General features: G+C 59.7%; 1 protein-coding gene across 3 annotated transcripts in view; it reads right to left on the bottom strand.

The window, feature by feature from the left end:
* LRFN5 (leucine rich repeat and fibronectin type III domain containing 5) overlaps nt 1-13,740 on the bottom strand; it is a 60,539-nt gene extending 46,799 nt beyond the window's left edge. For 2 of the 3 annotated variants that reach the window (XM_075753035.1, XM_075753033.1), the window contains exon 1: nt 13,224-13,362. The gene's annotated coding sequence lies outside the window, so the exon portion shown is untranslated. Of the gene's footprint in view, nt 1-13,223; nt 13,363-13,625 lie in introns of those variants that run through there. The other variant, XM_075753034.1, reaches the window with a different exon arrangement.
* Nucleotides 13,741-14,007: the final 267 nt, after the last annotated feature.

The raw sequence follows: 14,007 nt of genomic DNA, 5'->3' as shown, positions 1-14,007 counted from the left end.
AGGCAGCAGTGGGGACAGGGGAGCAGCGGGGACAGGGCAGCAGTGGGAACAGGCAGCAGCGGGGACAGGCAGCAGTGGGGACAGGCAGCAGTGGGAACAGGCAGCAGCGGAGTCAGGGCAGCAGTGGGAACAGGGCAGCAGTGGGAACAGGCAGCAGCGGGGTCAGGGCAGCAGCGGGGTCAGGGGAGCAGCAGGACCAGGGCAGCAGTGGGGTCAGGGCAGCAGTGGGGTCAGGGCAGCAGTGGGGACAGGGCAGCAGTGGGGTCAGGGCAGCAGTGGGGACAGGGCAGCAGTGGGGTCAGGGCAGCAGTGGGAACAGGCAGCAGTGGGGTCAGGGCAGCAGCGGGGTCAGGGGAGCAGCAGGACCAGGGCAGCAGTGGGAACAGGCAGCAGTGGGGACAGGGGAGCAGCGGGGACAGGGCAGCAGTGGGAACAGGCAGCAGCGGGGACAGGCAGCAGTGGGGACAGGCAGCAGTGGGAACAGGCAGCAGCGGAGTCAGGGCAGCAGTGGGAACAGGGCAGCAGTGGGAACAGGCAGCAGCGGGGTCAGGGCAGCAGCGGGGTCAGGGGAGCAGCAGGACCAGGGCAGCAGTGGGGTCAGGGCAGCAGTGGGGTCAGGGCAGCAGTGGGGACAGGGCAGCAGTGGGGTCAGGGCAGCAGTGGGGACAGGGCAGCAGTGGGGTCAGGGCAGCAGTGGGAACAGGCAGCAGTGGGGTCAGGGCAGCAGCGGGGTCAGGGGAGCAGCAGGACCAGGGCAGCAGTGGGAACAGGCAGCAGTGGGGACAGGGCAGCAGTGGGGACAGGGCAGCTCCTCGCCTGCAGCATCCCCAGCCGCTCTGCTCCGCTCCTGCAGCCCCCGGCTGCCCTCCCGCCCTCCTCTGCCTTTTACTTTTTTTTGGCAGAGGAACAGTTGACTGCCGGGGCCTTATTTATTTTACCTTCTGTGCCTAGTTTACTGTAAAGACAGCTGCCAGACTACTGGCAGTTTGGGGCTTTCCTTCTGACGAACAGTAACTGGCAGACAAGCAAACTCCCTGCAAAGTGCTACCGAGAAAGTAAGTGCTACAAAATAAGAGCAATGTATTGCAGGGTTTACAAGTCAGTCTTTGGTCTTTAGAGATAATTCTCTTCTGCTGTCAGGTGCTTGCATTACTCCAGCACTGCCAGGCTACATCAGCTGCTTTCATGTCTGTATTTACACACACGTGTGCAGATGCCCCCTTTTATCACATTATATTTGCATTCAGCATGTAAGGAGAGAGGCTTCCCTGATCTGTGCTGCAAACCAAGCATCATTTTGTTATAGGGTTGCATGGAAAACCAGAGCGTACTTCTGACCAGTATTCATTATTTGGGACAGTGAAACCTACTGGTCTTTCTGGAAAGTTCTGGTAGTCTGGAAATGACCACCCGCCCGGTCCCAGCCACACACTGCATTGGTGCTGGCCAAGTTTCATGGTGTATCTCGCACCTCCGAGCAAATCACCTCTCACTGAGATGTAGACTTTAATCTTCAAATCCACTGATTTAGCCATGTTCAACTCTTGAGCTACTCCTGTACAATCTTACTGATGTAAAAGATTTTTTACATTTCTATTTCTTCACCTCTCGTTGCTGGCAGAGGTGTGCCCAGCCCGTGCACTGCTCTGATGCCAAGTCAGAAACACCTCTGAGCTGCCCTTTCAGAGCAGGGCCACGCCATCGCAGTGGAAAACATCCTCAGTCCTCTGCCCTCCCTGGACTTCTGGGACGGACTCACACGGCCCAGACCTGAAGGACTTTCCTGTGCACAGGACTCACAGCATTTAGGACCCCATCAAAGGGAACAGATGTTTTAGCCCCCATTTACATCTCCATCGGGATTGTGACCCTGGAGCAGCGGTTCCCAAGCCCACACCGTGGTGCGATGGGCTGCTGGAAACGCGCTGCGGCACCAACGGCAGAGCCTGAGCCGGGGACGGGGACGGGGAGGGGATCGCATCACCCACGGTCATCCATGTGGGGGGTGCAGAGGGCACAGGCCATGCCCTCACAGACCATGTTTTGGACACTATTTGATGAAACGGTGCTTTCTGAGCCATGCTGAACACGAAATACCCAACCTAGCTCGAAACCATTTCATAGAGGAACACAGTAGTAAAAGCCTCAACAAAATCCCCAGGTTTAACTAGCGCCCAGCAGTAACCCGGGGCAGCTATTCCAGCGCAGCCGTGCGGGGCTGCACACTGGTGCTCTGGCAGCCCGGGCGATCCCGGCCCTGCTCTCCCCCTGCCATTCCATACATCCTGGCCCGTGCCTGGAGCAGCCCCGTCCGCGGCCCCTCAGCCCAGCGAAGGCGCCAGGGCCGGTGCAGCTGGGCAGCGCCTGGGTTTCAGCTCCCCGCGGGGCAGCAGCAGAGGCTGCAGCAGGTTGACGTGGTGCGGTGAGACGTGGTCAGGGTGGGTACCGCTGCTGCCTCTCGCAGAGTCCCCCCTCCCCTGGCTTCCCAGCGGAGGGGTGGCTGCTCCCTTCAGGTGCTGCCATCCTGGTTCGCAGGGCAGCCACCAGCGAGCCGCCACGCTGCAGAGCTCAGCTCGAGCCTCTGACCTGGCCGGCATCCACATCTTGACATCAGCAGGTCAGCCTGTCACTAATTGAATTATACCTGCATTACTTAATAAACAAAGAATACTCCCCACATTATAACGATGTAATCCCTTAATTGGTTTATGAGCACAGAGTCCCACGGGGAGTGTCACAAATCCATCAGGATGCCCTGAGCACTGCATTTCTGAGCTGGAGAGATAAGGAGTGTCATACACTGGTGTTCAGCTCTGGGCTGAGCCGGCAAGGGAGCCAAACCAGCGCTCTGCCCTGCACCGCACTGCTCAGCACCGGCACCAGCACCGCTCCCCCAGGCTGCAAGGCCACCACCGCCGGCCAGAGCAGGCAAGTCAGAGCCCGTTCCCTCAGCCCAGCACCCTGCCCGTGCAGGCACGCTCCGTGGCCCGCTGGCTGCCCACCCCAGCACGCTCAGCGCAGCACAGAGCTGTCCCAGAACAGGCACACGGGGCCCCTCCCAGGCACAACGCAAGGGGCAGGTGAGCACCACAACCTCCTGGGTGCCCTCCAGCCCTAACCCGCACTCAGTCCATCAGACCTTACCCACACCAGTCCTGCCTACCTCCCCAACCACACGCAATAGGGAGGGACATCAGGTCCTCATCACCCACCATCTCAGCCTAGAAATCCTCTTCTGTTGTACCACACAACTTGCTAACGTAGATGTCCATGAGACCTAGCATGCTTTGAAAAGGCAGCGGAGCCTTGGCAGAGGGAGACCACGCTTGGCAGAACTCAGATCTCCTGCTGCAAGACGTCTCCTGTGCGAAGATGTCAGTTCAGGATCAAGCCTCTAGTGCAAAACCCAACTTTCGCATCTTAATACTCAACATTACTTCCAAAGTTTGCACTGCTGGCCAAACCAGAGGTTGAGGAGAGGACAGGGCACAGGGCAATGCAACTGCAGCTGGAACCCTGCGCTCCCACACTCCACTGCCCTGTGCCGTGCTGCCCTGCGCTGTGCCGTGCTGCCCTGCGCTGTGCTGTGCCGTGCCCTGTGCCATGCCGTGCTGCTCTGCGCCATGCCGTGCCGTGCCGTGCCGCACGGGTGCCATCCGCTCGCAGGAGGATGTGTGCGCTGCTCCACAGGGATGTTTGGTTTAGATTTCCTGTGTCCAGCATTACAGGAGAAACACGCTGTGCCCTCGGAGTATGAGTGATTCTTCTGATTCATGTGGTAATTGTAATGCTGTTGCCCTTCACTCTCCTCTTTTATCCTTCATCTCTCTTCGCATTCGCAATATAAATCAAGGAAGCATTACTGACCATCGGGGAACCATGCAGGTATCTGATTTCGTGTATGGCCTGAATTTCAGCTGGCAATGAGCAAGTCTACAGCATCCTGCTGCTCACAATTTCACTCCTCATTATTGCTATTTATTTATTATTAATATTTTTATTTTCCAGATGCAATTTAAATACAGTCACATGGTCTGTACATAGGCTTCTTTAATGCTTCTTAGAAGAAATTAAGCTTATTCAGCTCAGCTCTTTGTACCCTTCAGTAAAACCGTGTGAGACAATAATACAGCCCGTCTGTGAGCAGCAAGGGGCTGCGATGCTCGAACAGAGCTACTGCGGATCACGTGGCTGAGCAATGCAAGCAATCAAAGGGCATTTACCTAAGCACTTTATCTTTTACTCATTTTTATATACTGCACAATGCTACGCTAGTAAAGCTTATTTAAAAACTATTTTCCTAATTTGTTCTCTTAGAAATTAATACAATCTTCATCTGGAACGAGCAGGCAGCTGTAACTATCCATCCTGACCTACTGTGTCCTTTTCCACAGTATTTCTCATGTTTTCCTTCTATGAACAAGGAAGGACATGGGGATTACTTCAGTCCACAGAAGGTGTTTGTTTGCAAAATGCTTCTTAAATAAAACAAGTTAGAAAAAGAATGTCTGACCCAGGGCAGTAATGGGCAATAATGAATACAACAGAAATGTGAGCCTTGGAGGAAGTAACCTCCCAATTCAACCACCGCATCAAAATGTCTCGAGGTCAGGCTGCCGAAACACAAGCAGCAAGCCGGGCATGCTCCGCTTGCCTACTTACAGCCGAGCAAACGGAGCCTCTGCGCGGGACGGCAGGGAGAGCCAAACACGGCGCCATGACACGCGCTGCTGTCCCCGCGCCTGCACGGCAGGCAGGGCGTCAGCCAGGGCATCCCCCGTCCCCGGGAGGTTCCCCGGTGCCCAGCGCTTCGCTGTGGGTCAGAGAGGGCACCCCAAGACCCCATGTCCGCAGCAAGGCAGGGGGTGAATCCTGGAGGTGACCTCAGCCCCAGGCAGCCCAACATCCCGCAGCTGGGTCTGGAAGCGCTCTGGGAAGGGGGGAAGTAGGAGGCGGGCAGCGGGCAGCTCTGCTCTCGGGGCTCCTGGCCGTTCCCAACTCCGGCACCCCAGGGTTCGCCCAGGCAGCGGTGCCCCCAGATCCCTCTTTGCACCCCCAGGACTGAGCATAGCCCCTGCGCTGGGCAGAGCCTAGTGGGTGCCCACCACAAGCAGCGCCCGTGATGAGCAGCCAGCCCGGCAGGCCACCCGCGAGTCACCGCCCAGGGTCCGTGCCAGCGCATCGCACCACCCTGCTCGGTCCAGTGAGACCCTGTCAGGCTGGGGACCATGGCACGACTCCTCTAGACTCAACACTAATGGCCAACACTCACTGAAGACTACTGTATGTCAGGCAGAGAAATACAAACCTCCCCCTAAGCTGGTAGCCTCTGCAGAGACGTATTTCACTGCAAACCTCCCACCCCGCACAGAGAACTGCTAGGCACTGTGATTTTTTATGGCTTTCTATTAAATTTTTAAAAGCTAGTGTTTTACAGCACACACAACTCCTCTACTATTTCCAGGAGCTTCTCCATGCCAAGGGGTTTCAGAGAACACCCTGTGTGCCCCCCACCCCGGGCAGCACCGCGCCTCAGCAGGGACACGGCTACACAGGCAAACGCGCGTCTCGCACACGTGGCGCTGCCCCACGACCGATGTTACGTGTGATCCTACACGCCTGCAGTAACAAGGGTAATGGCACAGCCGAGAGTGCCGGGAGCCAGGAACACCCTGCGGCGCGTGGACAGTGCCACTGACTGGAGAGGGATTACTCACGCATAGAGTTAAGCCTGCGTAAGTGTGTTACGTGCCGGTCTGGAAGGAGGACTACACCGCCCGTGCACCGGGCCCTCACCAAGGATGCAGCGAGACAAGAAGCCACGCTCGGCTCCTACACCAGCGCAGCTTTGAAATGGCTCCAGTGGAAGTGCTCCGCTCTCGTGGCACTGGAGGGACAAGAATTACACCCTGGGGTGCTGAAGTTTTCTGAAGAAACCATTAAAAACCCAAAAGACTGCTTTATAGCACCAGGATAAGACAAAAGCATTGCTCTGCGACTTTCAATTGCAGAACCAGTTGTGAGGGTAATGGCTGGGCTGAACAGTCGTTTACACCAAGTTGCTCACTGTGGGAGCACAGTATTCACCCATCGCCGCACGCACCACGTACCCCTGTTTACCATGCCGTAAGCTGAAGTATCTTCTGTCCAGAACAGGAGCAAACCTCCTCATCTCAGACAACCAAAGAGATGCTGCAGGGCACTAACCAGCTCGTGGGTATTTCCGAGATGCACTAGAACCCGACGGGAGGGCTCCTCGCCGCTTGCCAACAGAGAGGGGAGGCGTAAATGGGGCAGCTGCGGTGCCCACCTGCGGGGGGGGGGGCCGTGCAAGGGAACAAGGAGCCATTGGAAAAGAGACTGCACCCTCAAAACTGGTCAGTAAGTGCAATCCTTGCCACGTGCCTGGGGACAAGGACACATCTGTTTGGAGCAGCCTGATCCATCGCTGCTAAATTCAGGGCACCAAGCGACAAGCAGCTCAAGGAGGGGTCCCCCACGCGGGCGCTCCGCTCACAAATGCTGGGCAGAGCCTGTGCAGCAGCACGTCACCCGGAGGGCCGGTCCTCTCCACGTACACCCCGTAGTCCCGGTCCCCAGCACGGCACATCGCAGCTCTTCCCAGCCTGTGCACCGGCTCCCTTCCCGCTACTTCCCCCAGCAGCAAGGCACGCACACGCAGCTCACACGCAGAGAAGTGACGGAGGTGCAGCATGGAGCTGGGATGTGCAAGAAAACCTCACTAGGAGCCAAAGCCACAACCTGCAGGGCCCGAGTGCTGCCAGACCCACAAGCAACACTACGAGGAAAGGTCGTCATCTGGCTCTAGGCACAGCACGTCCCCAGCCCCACCGCAGGCCGTGCCAGAGGACCCCTGCACAGCACCGCTCAGGACACCCTGCCGTTGTGCATTGGCAAGCACCATGAAGCCTGAATTGGGGTGCTGTTCTCGTCTTGTTTCCTTACGCCACAGTGTTGGAAGACGCTCAGTTTTCTGTGTTGTGGCATTCAGGGCCCCGCCGCTCTCTCGACCAGGTGCCGCCGGTTTGCAGACCCCTCTCCCACGGCCGAGGCTCGGCTGGCAGGAGGAGAGCGGTGGTCGCTGCTCTGGCGTTGCAATTTGGAGCCTGGCCCCGACCCACGAGAGCAGCATCGCTGCAGCCAGGCTCCGGCGGAGCTGAGATGCGACGCTGACGCGTCAGGAGGAGCCCCGAGCCCAGCAAATCTGCCCACAGCGCAGCGAAAACAGCTTCGTACAGCGTGGCAGAGCTGAATCACGGTCCCGAATAGAAGGCGCTCTTGTGAAACACCACGTACCCGGCAGAACCACTGAGTCACAGCTGACAAGGCGACAAATCCTGCTCGCCTTACTCAGACCTGCTCCCACGGAGCCGTATCAGGGGGTCTTTACATCAAGTATTTTAAAAGCACATTGGTGAAAACAAAAACAATGCAGCTACCAGAGCACCGGCAGTGGTGCCGATGTACGTGCCTTTCTTTGCTGGGGCAGAGACTTCACACGATGGGTAAACTCTGGCTAAGCCCCAGAGAGGTTTAACCCACACCTCACCCACGTGCAGCAGAACATCTCTGCATTCCTTCTCAGTGCTGCTCAAGAAATCCCGTCCCAAATCCCGGGACCAGCAGCACTGCCACAGGGTACTGAAAACAGATTCTCGGTGTGACTTTTTCTACCACGCTTTCTCTTTCTGGCATGTGTTTTCCTTGTACAACTGCTGCATTACAGCCGGTGGTCAGTGTTTCTGCTCCGGGAGGCACACAGCTCTCACTGCTCACTGCTGTGGGCTTCTGTGTCTTCTCCATCCCCCTTGGCCAAGCACAGGGACTAGGTAGTACAAAGAATTAGAAATAAATAACCAGGGAATGTCAGATATCTGGCAACGTAACAATGCTGAAGCAATGCAAATGAAAGAGTTTTATCTGTCTCCAATCCATAAGAATCTTGACAGAGGAGCCTGAACAAAAACTTCAAGGAAAAAGAAAAAAAGAAGAAAAAAAGATATTCCACTTTAAAGTAAAGCTAGCTAATCATGTGTTTTCATGGAAATATTTTGCTAAGAGACAGTTCCCAGTGAGAAACTTCATCTAGATGAGCAACCTCAAAGGAAGGCGTTGGACATGGGTTTTGCAGCTTCAAACACCGAGAGTCACCGTTGGCCACACGCTACGCAATTAGAGAGGCATTCACCGAGGTTCCCATTATCGCTTGAATTAGCCATTTGACAAATCACCTTTTGCATTATTCAGCCTGCTCGGGGCAAATATTATTTGTAGAGTGATTTATTCCACGGGAAGAGGAGAGCTGCCGCCCGGCGCAGGCCAGAGGCACGGTGCTCCCCAGCCAGCCGCCCGAGGCAGGGGACAGCGGGCCAGCCAGGACGGGGGCACGCGGGCAGGGAGCCCCTGGGACACCACAGGCTCCCTTAGACCCGTCGGGATAATGGGACAATTCGGCAGTTAAAGCAGCTGCCGTGTAAATCCGTGCCCACCGGTCCTTGGCAGGGCACGGCTCCTGGCACCACGCCGTTTCACCGCACCGCGTGCCTCTGGCTAGTGGAGCCCGGAGCCCGGGCCGAGGGGCCAGAGCCATCCCGGGGGGCACAGCACAGCGCCGGTCCTTGGGCTGCCCTGGGTGTGCAGCAACCAGGCTCACGGGGCTGGGTGCCAGGACCTCCTCTGAGAGCCCTGCCTTCACCCTCTCCTCGCTTCATCTCCTCCCTGGTGAATTCCAATCCTCTCCCTTCCTCTGGAGTCTCTCTTAGTTCTCCAAGAACTGCCAGCGAGAGCTGCCACAGAAAGTAAAATGATTGTCATTACTCTTTCATGATGGGCTGCCGGCCAGTCAGACGGCCATTCCTACCATCACCACAACCCAACGAGCGGTCCTGTTTGGTTTTGGGAAAATATCAGAGGTCTTCGTCCCTCCTCAGGAGCCCCCCAAGTCCTTCGCTAGCTCCAGAGAAATGCATACATGAACACAGACTCACCCCTCTGCAGCAGGGACACGTGGGAATAGTTATGATAGCCTGGAATTAGGGCACCGTCTGTCACCCCTGGGTCTGCAACACCACTCCAAAACACGACCTGGTCAGCCACCACCATCCCTCTCCACCTCCACGTGCAAGGAGATCCTGCTCAGAGCAGCTCCTCCGCGAGTGAACAGGGAACAGGTTGCCCAGAGAGGTGGGAGATGCCCCATCCCTGGAAACATTCAAGGTCAGGTAGATGGGGCTCTGAGCAACCTGGTCCGTTTGAAGATGTCCCTGCTCACTGCAGGGGGGTCGGACTAGATGGCTCCAGCCGCGGCAGCTGCCGTGCACCGAGACCCGCAGCTCTACGGGAACGGAGCGTTGAGTTGATCCGTGAAGGAGAATCCCGCTCCCTTCTCTCTGACCTCCTCCCTGTTTCCATCGCAGGGTGGGTCCCACCTCCGAGTGCCCCCTCAGACGCACTGACGCCAAAGGCACCCGCCGGCTCCCTGACCTGCTAACCACGAGCAAATCAGAAGTTTCTTCTTCAAGATTTGTCATTTTGTTTTCAAAACGGTATCTCGAACTTTGGGGTACCAGAAGGTATATCTGACTAATTAGAAGCAAATGTTTCTGTTTCATTGCAAAGTACATGACTATTTCATATATATTTCTAGAAAGAATGGCTCACTCTTAAGCAACAAAACCTTAAACTGGTTTGGATTTGGCTTTCCAGGCTTGAGCATGTCTCCAGTATTGCTTCTGTTTAACCACATTTCTTTCTGTTATCCATCTACATGGACAACAAGTTTTTATTTCCAAAACATTTTAGTTAACTACCTCAAGAAACACACACACACACCCCTCTCTCAGCACAAAACTCATCAAATAGTGTCAGCAAGCACATTTTAATAGCACGATATTGAAAAGTGATTTTACTACTAGCTAGAAAAGTCTGAAGACTGCAGAGGATATATTTAGATGTGTATAAATAGACAACACTCAGTGATGTCTGGTCAAAGGAGTACAAATCTTCCCTAATGCATGGAATATGCCTGGCCCAAAATGCTTCAATAGCACTTAGACAAGCCTTTCCTATTTGGCTCAGGTTCTGCAGGCCCGTTAATAGCAAAGCTATTAGAATTATTTTCTGGACCGGTTGCTTGCTCAGAGAATATTTAAAAGATTGCTCTATAAAACTGAACCCGTTACCACATCTGAAGGCATAGGCAATATTGATCAGCAATGGAAAGCCATTAGCTCTCTAGCGTCTGAAATATCTCCGTGTGCCCCAGCGGATGGACAAGCCCTCCAGCACCTCAGGGTGCTCCGTCTTTCCAAGGCGCTTTCAGCTTGCAGGCACCCTTCCCGGCCAAGCCCGTCCCTCCTGGCACACCTGCCTTTGCGTCTCCTCAGCTCCGGGGCGGGAACCACACTCGGCCACCCGCAGGAGGTGTGTTTGGGAAGATCTGGTTCCTCCTTGCCGTGCTGCTCTGCCACGTTTCTTCCCGGGTTCCACCAGTTTTGTCCCACGCGCCCAGCCAGCACCGGCCCCTGGGTGGGACAGCCACCCCTTACCCTTCTTCCCCTGGCTTATGACCGCAGCCTGTCGCCGTTCACACCTACGGGGGCAAACGGGAGCCTCTCCAGACGACAAGAGGTGCACAAAACATTCAGCCCAAGCCCCTAGGACGCCATCCGCGCAGTGCTGTGTCACAGACCCAGCCCTTCTCGGGGTCACAAACGAGACAGGAGCGCTCAGCCCACCAGCTCTCGTGGGAACAGGACAATTTGGAGGCCACTCCTGCAGCTGCACGTGTTCCGGTAAACAGGTAAACTAGTTCAGCTTTGAACTTGTACTGGGCGCGTGAAATATCCGGGCTTCGCTCCACCGACTGCACTGCCACGATAAAACCAGTAATTGCTCTTTCTGAAAGCAGAAAGGCGAGGAGAAGCTTCCTAGTGAGGCTTGTGACTCGAGGCCTAACTGGCAAGCTCTGGTACGCATTTTGATACAGTCTTACGCATTTAAATGCATTTATTATGCATTTAAACAAACGCATAATCCCTTGAGTACAGTATATATTTAGAAACCTAGATCAGAAAGGTGTTCGGGCACTGAGAACACTCGGGCTCTGGCACGGCTCTTTGTGCAGAATTGAACAGTTCAGCAGAGGAGTCGCCTGGCCTTGCTCCGGAGCCCACCAGCACACCTCCACCTGCCAGCACAGACCGCGGCAGCACCGCGGAGCGCGGGGGTGACACCAAGGTGAAGCCCTACACGGCCCATGGCGTTCGGTGGGCCACTGGGGAGCCCAGCCAGAGTCCCCGAGGCAGCACAAGGCGCACACAGCCCCACCACACCATGGCAGAACCGGTCCCGGCACGCGTCGTCCGTTTGGGCATCCCCACACTGCCCCCCTGGACACATCCGCAGCCAAAATCGGTGTTGCCAGAGCCAGCCAGGGAGCCTCCACGGCCAGGCAGCCACTCGTGGACACGCAGCAGCGACCAAAACAGCTCTACAGACCCGGGCTGGATCCACCTCGTCTCACAGGCTTGCTGCCTGGCCGCGCTGACTCCAACAGGCAGGCACGCCAGCACTCACCCGAGGATGCTCAGAAGGAATGAACCGACACCACGTTCTTTGGGAAGATGTGAGACGTAAGCGTGGGTGGGAAAGATCACGATCTACACGGCACGATGACCGAGGCGCGGGGACTCCCGGCCCGTCCAGCTCCGTGCAGTCAGCCGGAGGCACCCAGCTTTCCCACCCCCAGCCTGGGGCACTGCGGGGGTCGTGTTCATACCCACAACCGACACTAACACGTCCTTCTGCTCCAGACACTCCACACAATGAGAAACAGTCCCTGCCCAGAGACACAGAGGACCAGGCGAGAGGGAGGAGACAAAGGTGCAGGAGAGGAAACACTGCTGTCCAGTGCCACAGATGGCAAGAGGAGAGGGCAGCGCCCACGCTACCTCTCACGGCAGACCTCGGCGGGCTGCGGACCCTCTGCCTCCCAGCCTGTGCTGGCAAGCAGCAGCACTGGAAGGGGCTTTCGTAAGTGCTTCTAGCCCAGCGTGCCCGTGCCTCCCTAGGTGTGACGGCCCCAAACCGGGCCTGTGCCTCTGCACGCTCCCCCTCCACGGCTGCTCCCAGGAACCAGGACGTTTGTGCGCTCCTGACATCAACATGGCTGCGAGGTTTCCGCCGGCTCCGCTGCAACCGCTCTGCCATCTCCCCTAACAGGAACCTTCCAGCAGGAAAGAAAGGTTCATCTTGCCCTACATTTGCTTTCCTGCAGACGAGCGGTGTTCGCTACACCGAGGACGGAGGGCAGGGGAAGGGAGAGCCGCGCATACGTATCCTGGGACGCTGGGGACAAGCGGCAGCCCTCGGCCAGAGGGGCAGCGAGAGAGGGGTGTGCCTGGGCGAGGGCTGCGGGACGGGGCGACCGTCAGGCGGGCAGGGGCTGCGGAGAGGAGCCGCGGATTTCCCTCGCTCTCCGGGGGAGCTCCGCACCCCCCACCGCCGGAGCGGCCGAGCCGGCCGCGGCCCCGGCCCTCGCGGGAGCGCCCCGGGGTGGCTCCGCGCACGGCGGCGGCCCCGCCGCGCCTCCGCCCGGACACGGGCAGCGCCTCGCCCCGCCGCTCTCCCGCGGCACCGCGCGGGCGGAGACTGCGCGCCCGCGGCTGCAGACGGCCCGGCCGCGCTCCCGCCGAGGGCCCGGCCCGGCCCGGCGGTGCCGGCGCTCCCCGGGCGGCGGCAGCAGCGTGCCGCGGAGCGGAGGGGGCGGCGGCCGGCGCGGCACACGCGGCCCTGCAGCACCCCCAGCCGCGGGCGGCCGCCGGCGCCGTCCCGCGGGCAGCGGCGGCAGCGCGGCCCGGCCCGGCCCGGCCCGGCCCGGCCCGTCCGCGGAGCACCCGCCCCGCCGCGCAGCCTCCGCGCCGCTCCGCGCCCCGCGCCCCCCCCCCGCCGCCGCCGCCCTCCCGGGAGGGGCGTCCCGCTGCCGCCGCCACCGCCCCCGGCCCCGGCCCGGCGCCGCCCGCCGCCCTGCGGGGGTTCGCCCTGCCCGGGCCGGCTCGGGACCCTGCCGCGGCCGCGGCGCCCCCCCCCCTTCTCCCCCCCCCCGCCCCGGCCCCCCGTCCCTCCGCGCCCCCGTCCCCCGTGAATAAGTACCGCGGGCTGCAATGCAGATGGAGCCGGGCACGGCAGCCCTCCGCGATTACCTGGCGCCTCCCGGGGAAGGACGGCGTCCGGAGCGCTTCCCCTGCAGGTGCGGCCGCGGCCGGGCTCCGGCGGGCTCCGGGGTCTGGCGGCAGGCAGGCTGGCCGCCTCTCCGCCCTGTGCCGGCGCTCACCAGCCGCATCCTAGAGCGGCTTCGCGGCGGCGGCTGCCCGCGGCCGGGGCGGGCAGGGCAGCCCGCGCGGACGGCCCCATGCGGCGCGGCGGCGCGGCTCCGGCGGCGGGCAGCGGCAGGCAGCGCACATGCACACACGCACAGGCGGCGGCGGGCGGGAGGCGGGGGGACGGCGCGGGGCACGCAGCGGCGCAGCCCGCCGAGCCCGCTCGCATCGCCCCGCCGCGGGCAGCCCGCTCCGCGCCCGCCGGCCGGTGACCTTGCCGTGTACCTGCGCCAGGTTAATCCTCGCAAAGCGCTCCCGCTCCGCGCCCCGCTGCGTAATCCTGCGCGCCGGGGCGCTGCCGCTGGACGGACGGAGGAACGGGCGGGAGGACAGACGGACGGGGACGGGGCGAGGAGCGCGGCCGCGGTCAGCCCCGCCGCCGGGCCGGCGCCTCCCGGGGCGGGGAGGGGGGGTTGGGGGGGGGGGGCGGGGAGGGGACGGGGGGGGCAGCTACAGCGGAGCGGCCGCGCAGCGCGCAGGGGCGGCCGGCGGCAGGGCCATGCGGCTCCGCACCGGGCGCGCTCAGGCGGAGCAGCCGCGGCGCCGGGCGCTGCGGCGGGGCAGGGCGGGGTGCTCGGCGCCCGCGGCTCGCCCCTCCGCGGCGGCT

The sequence above is a fragment of the Balearica regulorum genome, chromosome 5 (assembly GCF_011004875.1).
Source record: "Balearica regulorum gibbericeps isolate bBalReg1 chromosome 5, bBalReg1.pri, whole genome shotgun sequence".
Taxonomy (NCBI): domain Eukaryota; kingdom Metazoa; phylum Chordata; class Aves; order Gruiformes; family Gruidae; genus Balearica; species Balearica regulorum.
This window is presented reverse-complemented; position numbering and strand designations above follow the sequence as displayed.